Source organism: Cibotium barometz, chromosome 36 (assembly GCF_041138505.1).
Source record: "Cibotium barometz isolate CiBa-2024 chromosome 36, ASM4113850v1, whole genome shotgun sequence".
In the NCBI taxonomy this organism is placed as follows: Eukaryota; Viridiplantae; Streptophyta; class Polypodiopsida; order Cyatheales; family Cibotiaceae; genus Cibotium; species Cibotium barometz.
In genome coordinates this window covers 24,233,463-24,242,662 of record NC_141081.1, presented here as the reverse complement: position 1 = coordinate 24,242,662, position 9,200 = coordinate 24,233,463, and the positions used below count along the sequence as shown (strand labels likewise).

At 42.7% G+C, this 9,200-nt stretch overlaps 1 pseudogene; it reads left to right on the top strand.

Moving 5' to 3' along the window:
• Positions 1 to 2,957: 2,957 nt before the first annotated feature.
• On the top strand, positions 2,958 to 3,692 carry LOC147617661 (secreted RxLR effector protein 161 pseudogene; annotated as a pseudogene).
• Positions 3,693 to 9,200: the final 5,508 nt, after the last annotated feature.

Below are 9,200 nucleotides of genomic sequence, written 5' to 3'. Positions count from 1 at the left end.
AAGGAAATCCTGCTGTTGTCAAGTTCGATGCATTATGCACATTGCTATTGCAAGAGTCGCTTTCTAGAAAAAACAGGGCTAAACAGCGTGCAGTTGAACACGCCTTTGTTGCTGCTCAAAGAAAAGGTGGTAACAGTAATGTACCCACTTCTCATGGTTCTTTTGCGAGTGGTAAATCTCTTGTTTCTAATGCTTCTGTTGCCAATAATTCATCTGGGAATTCTGGCGATAAGGGCAAAAAGAAGATGCGTTGCCATTATTGTAAAGCTAATGATCACTTGATCAAACAGTGTCCGAAATCGAAGGCAAAAGAGGCTAAGAAGAAAGAGGGCGGATCCACCAGAGGGTCCAATACCAGTGCAGCTATAGTAGAGTCTTCTATGAAAGGAGATTGTGATGCTGATGCAGATGCAGAGTGGGCATTTAGTGTAGAGTGTACATATGACCCTGCTGTTCATGATGCATGCATGTCAGTTGTTGCTGCAGATTCACATGTGTGGTATTTCGATAGTGGTGCTACAAAGCACATTACCTCACATCGTGATTTGTTTACCTCTCTTGAAGCTGTCCCTCATGGGAATACAGTAACTTGTGCCAACAATGCCTCTTATCCGGTCTAGGGAGTTGGAAAGATTGTGCTTACTGCTGCAAATGGCAGTTCCTTCACACTTGTTGATGCATTGTATGTACCTGGGATCAAAAAGAACCTTTTGTCTGTATCTGCACTTGCTAGACTTGGCCTTGTGGTCAAATTTGTGGATGACAGATGTACAGTACATGATCTCAGTTTTGGTGATGAAATTTTTGCATCGGGCATTTTATGTCGTGGGCTATATAAGCTCACTTTGTATGACAAGTGTGTACAAAATTTTGCAAATGTTGTTGTGGATTCAAAGGCTGTTTCAGATGCAAAACTTTGGCATGCATGTTTTGGGCATCTGAATTTTGCCAGTTTGCTGCGTTTGCAGAAATCTGATATGGTTGTTTCTTTGCCACTTCTTGAAGCACCTGTCAAGCATGTTTGTGAAGGCTGTATTTTGGGAAAAATGCAGCGTGCCAAATTTCCAAAGGATGGTTCAGTTCGGGCTACATCCAAGCTACAACTTGTGCATAGTGATGTTTGTGGGCCCATGCAAACTCCATCCTTGGGTAACTATCTTTACTTCGTGACTTTCATTGATGATTACTCCAGGCATGCATGGGTATATCCGCTTAAAGCGAAGTCCGAAGCGTTTATGTGCTTCAAGCAATTTCTGGCTTTGGCTGAAAATGTCTCAAAATGTACTATGGGCACCCTCCGTTCTGATCGAGGGGGGGAGTATATGTCTCATGAATTCAATGCATTTCTGGCTAGTCGTGGGATAAAACACCAATGTACAGTGCCGTATACACCTCAGCAAAATGGTGTTGCTGAGAGGAAAAACAGGTCACTTACGGAAATGGCACGATGTATGGTCAAGAGTCAAGCTTTGCTGCATTCGTTTTGGCTTGAGGCTATCATGTGTGCCACTTATGTACTAAACAGGTGTCCTACGAAGGCTTTGCAGTCTATGACTCCATATGAAGCATGGCATGATAGAAAGCCATCTATTGAGCACATGCGTGTTTTTGGCTGTTTATCATATGCTTTGGTGCCACAAACACAGCGCAGGAAACTGGATGATAAGGCTGTCAAATGTATTTTTGTTGGTTATAGTACTGAAAGCAAAGGTTACAGGTTGTATCATCCGCAAACAAAGCGTATCTTGGTTTCACGGGATGTTGTGTTTGTGGAGGATTCTGTTCAGCCCCTGCTGTCATGTACAAGAGACAGTAATGTAAGCTCACAGGACATTTATGATAGTTTGTTGCCTCTTTTCAGTGGTGGAAGTTCACATGTAGATTCCAATGAGGCAAATGTACAGCCTATGGGGGTTTCAGAAAATGTTATGAATCAGCCTATCATCACTGATGCAGATGTACATGATGTACTTGATGAGGAAGTGGCAGAAAATGAGCAAGCTAGAGGTATGCCAAAATGGCTGGTGCATACTTTACGTGACAGTAAATTGGATGCACCTTTGTCTAGTTGTACTCGTTCAGGTTCTCGCCATGCATCTTATGCATCAGATTGCTATGCTTTGGCTGTTTCTAACTTATGTGATGTTGAGGAACCTCTGTCTTTTGATGAAGCATAGAATTCAAAAAATTGGTTGGCTGCCATGCAATCTGAATATGATGCACTTATAGAAAATGACACATGGACTTTATATGATTTGCCTCCTGGCAAAAAGGCCATTGGTACAAAGTGGGTTTACAAGTTGAAACGCAAGCCGGATGGTGAGATTGATCGCTATAAGGCTCGACTTGTTGCAAAGGGCTATGCACAGCAAAAAGGCATAGATTATGAAGAGACCTTTGCTCCCACTTGTCGTATGACTACTGTTCGTTTTCTATGTGCATTGGCAGCTCATTTTGGTTGGAATGTACATCAATCCGACATTGTTACTGCTTTCTTGAATGGTGACATATTTGAGGAAGTTTATGTAATGCAGCCTCGCGGTTTTGTCAAGAAAGGACAAGAAGATAAAGTGTGCAGATGTAAGAAAGCTTTGTATGGGTTAAAGCAATCTCCTCGTGCTTGGTATGAGAAAGCTGATACTCATTTGGTCAAACGAGGCTTTCGTAATAGTCCAACAGAAAGCACACTATATGTAAAGCGTGAGGATGATGTACTTCTCATCGTCGTTCTCTATGTGGATGATTTGCTGATCACTGGACCAAATGAAAGGCATATTGCTGAATTTAAGGCTGATTTGAATTCTACTTTCAAGATGAGAGATTTGGGGCTGTTACATCATTACTTGGGAATACAGTTTAAGCAGTGTGATGGTGGTATTGCCTTGTGTCAGACAAGTTACATAGAGACATTGCTATGTAAATTTGGACTTGAAGATTGCAAACCTATTGCCACTCCCATGGAAACAGGTTTAAAATTGAGTCTTCATGATGCAGGTGATCCTGCCGATGTCACTCTTTACCAAACTGTTGTTGGATGCCTCATTTATGTATGCAACATGAGGCCAGATATTCAGTTTGCAGTAAGTCAAGTCAGCAGATTTATGCATAGCCCAGGGTCTAAGCATTGGTAGGATGCCAAGAGGATTTTCCGCTACTTGAGTGGCACTTTACATCTTGGCTTGTTTTATCCCAAGGGGGGATCATTGCCACCAGATTTACATGCTTTTTCGGACTCAGATTGGGCTGGTTGTTTTGACACGTGAGTGTCCACGAGTGGTTTTTGTTTCATGCTCGGCAGCTCATGCATATCATGGTTGAGCAAGAAGAAACCTACTGTGGCCACTTCTAGTTGTGAGGCTGAGTACAGGGCAGTCTTCACAGCTACGGTTGAGTGTGTATGGCTCAGACGCCTTATGGTGGCTGATTTAGGTGTTGGACAGGACACTGCCAACACAATCTACACTGATAGTTAGAGCGCATTGGCAGTTGCGAGGAATCCAGTTTTTCATGCTCGCACAAAGCACATTGAGGTGCATTACCACTATGTCAGGGTAAGGCTCTCAGTAGGAGAGATCAGCTTGGCCTATGTGCCAACACAGGACAACCTTGCAGATCTTTTCACAAAGGCATTGTCTCGTGAGAAGTTTGAAGCTTTCTGCAAAGCTTTGGGCTTACTCCCCTTTGTGGACTGATCATGTCCTTAGGGCATGGCACTTCCCTATACTCTATGTGCCAGCTCGTTCACCGCATCACTCCCAGGGGGGATTTGTTACCATATACATGAGGTAGTGATGTGTGTGAACACACTTAGGACCGCCGGGGCACTTTTTCCCTCTTTAGGAGGTTTTCCCCCCCGTGCATTGTATATACACCCATCATTCTAGTGCTATTTTATCTTTCTATTGCAACTCTCTATTGAGTGCCTTGTGCTACCTTTGTCTTCTCCAAGCTGTGTGTGTTTCCCTGCAACCCTAATTCCAACAACAGCCAGAAACATTTTCAGCCAAAGAGACAAACTATTTGAAGCACCTAAACACTTCGGACTTAGCTTTCATAGGATACACCCATGCATGCCTGGAAAAGTCATCAATGAAAGTCACGAAGTATAAATGATTACCAAATGATGGTGATTGCATTGGACCACATACATCACATGTATAAGCTGCAATTTGCCAATAACTCGCATAGAACCATCCTTTGGAAATGAAGCACGCTGCATCTTGCCAAGAATATAGCCTTCACAAACATGCCTTGATGACGCTTGCAAAGTAGGTAACAAAGAAATCATCTCAGATTTTTGCAAACGCATCAAACTGGCAAAATTCAGATGCCCAAAACGTGCATGCCACAGTTTTGCATATGATACAGCTTGCTTGTCCAACTGCACATGTCACATCTTCCACACATCTGTCATAAGCATTGAGCTTATACAATCCACAACATGATGAACCTGATGCCACAATTGTATCACCTACACTAAGATCATGAACTGTGCATTTGTCATCAATGAACTTTATGGACTAGTCCAATCCTAGTCAATGCAAAAATAGACAATAAGTTCTTTCTGATCCTAGGCACATGCAATACATCAAAAAGTGTGAAAGAGCTGCCATTAGCATTGGTCAACACAATTACCAATAGGCGCAGACTCAAGGCAAGTAAACATGTCACACTTGCGAAGTGATGTGCTTAGTAGCACCACTGTCAAAATACTATACATATGAATCTACAGACATACATACATCGTGCAAAGATGGGTCATAACTGCACTGCACAATAAATGCCCATTCTAACTCTTGCACAACACTAGCATATTCAACATTAGAGTTGGAGGCATCTACAACAGCCATACCAGCCTCTTTCTTCTTTGCCTCTACAGCCACCTTAGGACATTCCTTAATCATATGACCAAGTTCCTTATAGTAGATTCAACATTAGAGTTGGAGGCATCTACAACAGCCATACCAGCCTCTTTCTTCTTTGCCTCTATAGCCATATCTGCACCTATCATAGATTTTGGCTTAAATTTGCCTTTGCCTTTATGGCTAGTAGTAAAAGCTTGATCTATAACACGCATAATATTCCTATTCTTCTTGGATTGTTCTTCCTATAGCAAAATAGAAACCAGATCCTCAAATAGAAGGGCATTTGGATTACCCGGAGTGGATGCAAACCTCTCGTAAGAATCTGGAAGACCATTAAGAACGGTCTACGTAAGTGTACTATCTAGCAAAATCTCATCTGCAGCTATCTCAAAACTGCTCCTTGAGGTCCTTGATCTTTGTTAGGAAACTGTCCATTGGATCACCTTTATTCATATGCTCACTTTCTAACTACTTACGTAGATAAGCTACACGAGCTTCATTCCGAACTTGATACAATCGTGTAAGCATATCCCATGCATCCTTCGCAGTCTTACATCCACGAATGTGGGGAATGATGGTACGCTTAATAGATAGCGCAATTAAGGCATGAGCCTGCGCATCTTTAGCATCCCATTTAGCTTGCTCAGGAGTATATCTTGCATCATTAGAACCTGCAGAGCAGCAGTAGTAGAACTTGTAGCAGCACAACCTGCAGCATCATCTACCACTGCACCTTCTTTAACACCAGTAATAATGGTCCTTATCAAAGCAGGACGAGTATAATGACCCTGCACAATATTCCACAAGCCCTTTGTAACCACAATACATGGCGCATCATATAAGACCATAGTGGGTAGTTGGTCCCATCCTCAGTAGTAGATAACATACAAAATACATCACTGTTATCAGCCATGATAGTGATTGTACCTGATGTAACTGTTTCCTGTATAGAGAGTAACCTGCACAAAACCAACTTGTACTATCTAACACAACCCAAAATGGACTAAAAGGCACCTGTTCTGCAGATCTGAACCTTGATAAAAAATCTACACAAAAGGATGAAACTACTTGCGCAGTGCTTGAAATGCAAAAATGGACGAAACAACCTCATATTGAAATTCTGATGCAATTGAGCTCTTTGAACTTTCCCATAGAATATACTTCCCTCTTGATGCATGTGAAACCTTGTCTCAAATGGAGGAGATGAAGTGGAGGGTCTTGGCAATGCTACCTCAAAGCTCTTGCTGCTCTGATACCAAATGTTGGAACTAGGATTGCAGGAATGCACACACAGCTTGGAGAAGAAGAAGCTCTAGAGCACACAACACAAAAGTAGTATTACTAAGTGTGTAAGAACAAATATAAGGTATCCATAGAGTGTTACAATGCACGAGGGAAAAAACCTCCTAGTGAGGGAAAAAGTGCCCCGATGGTCCTAGTGAGGGAAAAAGTGCCCCGATGGTCCTAGTGAGGGAAAAAGTGCCCCGGTGGTCCTAAGTGTGTTCACACACATCACTACCATAACATGGTAGTGAGGTGTTCACACACATCACTACCATAACATGGCAACATGGATCCCCAAATGCCAATCAAAGCCATGCAAGCCAAATTCTTCCTATAAAAAACCATAAACAAGATAATACAAAGCACAAGATTTCTATGAGGGATATACTTTTTTATGGCCTCACAAAAAGCCATTACTCCTCACCACCATTAAACTCTCAACAATCAAGAAAGAAAGAAGCAACAACAACAAAGATGTGTGCCCAAAAAGCAACAAACCCAAGCTTCTTCTTCACCAACAAAGCACCAATGTCAACACCTCAACAAAAGCGTGGTGGCCATGGGCCTAGAGCATGGGCATAGCCTAGTGTGGACATAGCGAGTGACTAAAGAAGTAACTTTGTTAGAGTATTAGACTTGCATTGTATCTTGGAATCTTTTGACATTGGATGATATCTATCTTCTTGGAGCTTCAAGCTCTTGGCTATGGTGATGGATCCCATTTGAGCTTTCATGTGTGTACTTCATGCTAGTGAGTACAAAGCCTTGCAAACTCACGCTGTTAGGTATTTTTTGGTAATATTTTCTTGGCATATGTACACACTCATGCATGGCAATTACAAATAAAGGGTGTCCATCTCCAAGGGCCAAAGGGGGTATAAGGCCACATGTGAACGGATCTAACAAAAATATGCAATGTGTACAGTTAGTTATTGGTTTACCTTGATAAATAAGAAATGGAAGGAGTGTGAGATGAGAATCAGTTTCACAAGGCAGGTTTTAGCACTATCATATGTGGACAAGGATGTTGACAAATAATGTGAGCATGCAAAGCTCCATTTCTTTAAAAAAATGGATAGGGACCCGTTAGAGGAGGTCAGCTACAGTACCGGTCCTTGGCATTTCATGGGAAACAAGGTATTTGTGGTCCACAAGATGTTATTAAAAAGGTGCAAGGTCTTCCTTGAATGCAAGAGTCACTATGGAATTAAATACAAGGCTTGCTAAAAATAGAAGGTGGCCTTGGATGGTTTCAAAAATTCCTCAACTAGCCTCAAAATTCAAAAGGGCGCCGCGTGAAGGTGGGGTGAGCTCTCTGACATACATTAGAGTATTATGAATAATATAATACTCTTGGGTTGAATGGGCAGCGCACGCTGGTGTATAAAGAGAGGAGGGGAGCAAGCTCAAAAAAAGGAGAGGTAGTACTCGCAGCTCTAATGCAAAAGAGCGCAGCCCATTGTGTGAGAAAGCTGCGTAGGTGTAATGTTTGTGTTTGCAGAGTGTGTGTGGGAGAGCTCAGCTCCAATGTTCTCAAAGAGCTGCGCTGCACTCTCCATTGGTGTGTAGGAGGGCTTGCCATTATAATGTTTTCGTAGAGCTCATAGCCAGTGGTGGGGAGAGCTGTGTGTTCTGTAGCTCTCAGAGAGAGGCGCAGCTGATGTGTACAAGGGGAGCTGTAGTAGGAAAATCTTGCCATTCTAATGCTCTAAAACGCAGGCCAGGTGTGTAGAAATGAGAAGGCGCAGCGTAGTTTCCAGTGTGTGGAGAGCTCGCCTCTTAAATGCTTAGAAACGCTGCGTAGCTGATGGGTGTTGAGATGGTACCCGCAGTTCTAATACTCTCAATGAGCTACGTGGCCAATGGGTGCGAGAGCTGCGTGGCTATAGTGTTTAAAGAGTGTGTGGGAGGGCTCAGCTCTAAGATTCTCAGAGAGCTGCGCAATACATGTGCGCAGCCCATTGTGTAGAAGGGAGAAAGCATAGCGGTAGTCTCCACCAGTGGTAGGGAGAGCTCGCATCTTTAATGCTCTAAGCGTAGCCAAATTGTGTGAGAAGGCGCAGTCTCCAAAGTGTGAGAGCCCGTATGTTTTTTCCTTGTATGTGAGAAGCTGCTCTCTGTGTTTAAGAGAGAAAGGAGATAAGCTCGTTTTCCTTGAAGAGAAGTACCCTCAGAATAGCCCACGGCATTCCAGTTTGGGAGGGGAGGAGAAGCTGCAACGCCACTTGTATGAATGAAGAGAAGATGCCACGCATAAAGAAAGCGGTTCTCTGTCACGATGACAACCCATGCAATGTAAGTGACGGCTGGCCAGTTTTTTGTTCTCTTTTTGTGAAATAACTCATATATATATATATGAGGAATCACCAATTTGTGGCTTTGGAAAACCCATGTATATGATAACCAGTTCTCTGATTTTGTGGAAAGCTCATGTGTATGAGAAAGACAGTTCTCTGGTTTTGCTTGAGAGAATATGTATGTATGGTGGTATGCTTCTTCAACAGACAGACTGAAGACCATAAAGTGATTGTGCCTCCTAATCACACACTGCTTGCTAGGTTGGGGGAATGGAAGTTTCTTTATTGATGTTGTCTTTTCTTGGGAAACTGAAGTTTTGCAGAAAACTCATACTTGATGGAATGTAACCTTGTTTTTGTCAAGTGGTCCACTCACCATTTCTCTGTGGTGATCATTTTGTTTATGGCCGTGAGCCTATTTCATAATAAGGGTGGACCCCTATATGCATATGTATCAATTGAATAAAGGGTGGCAGATGTTGATGTGCCCATCTCCCCTTGCATGTCTGGATCAAATGTATGTAGGTTTCCCCCAGTTGCTTGGAAAATTGAATGAGGGTAGAGACAAGTCTCATGCTTGAGATGTTAAATGTTGTGTCAACTCACTGAGTAGTTGACTGGTGCCCTTTTTTTCTGGATGTTGGTGTGTACTCCGAACTGTGGAAAGGCATTGCTATAGAGGTGTCCCGTGTCTCTCTGCCTCCCTTCACAGTTTTTGGTGCCCCCACTGAGGAGCATTCCAAGAACCTTCAGT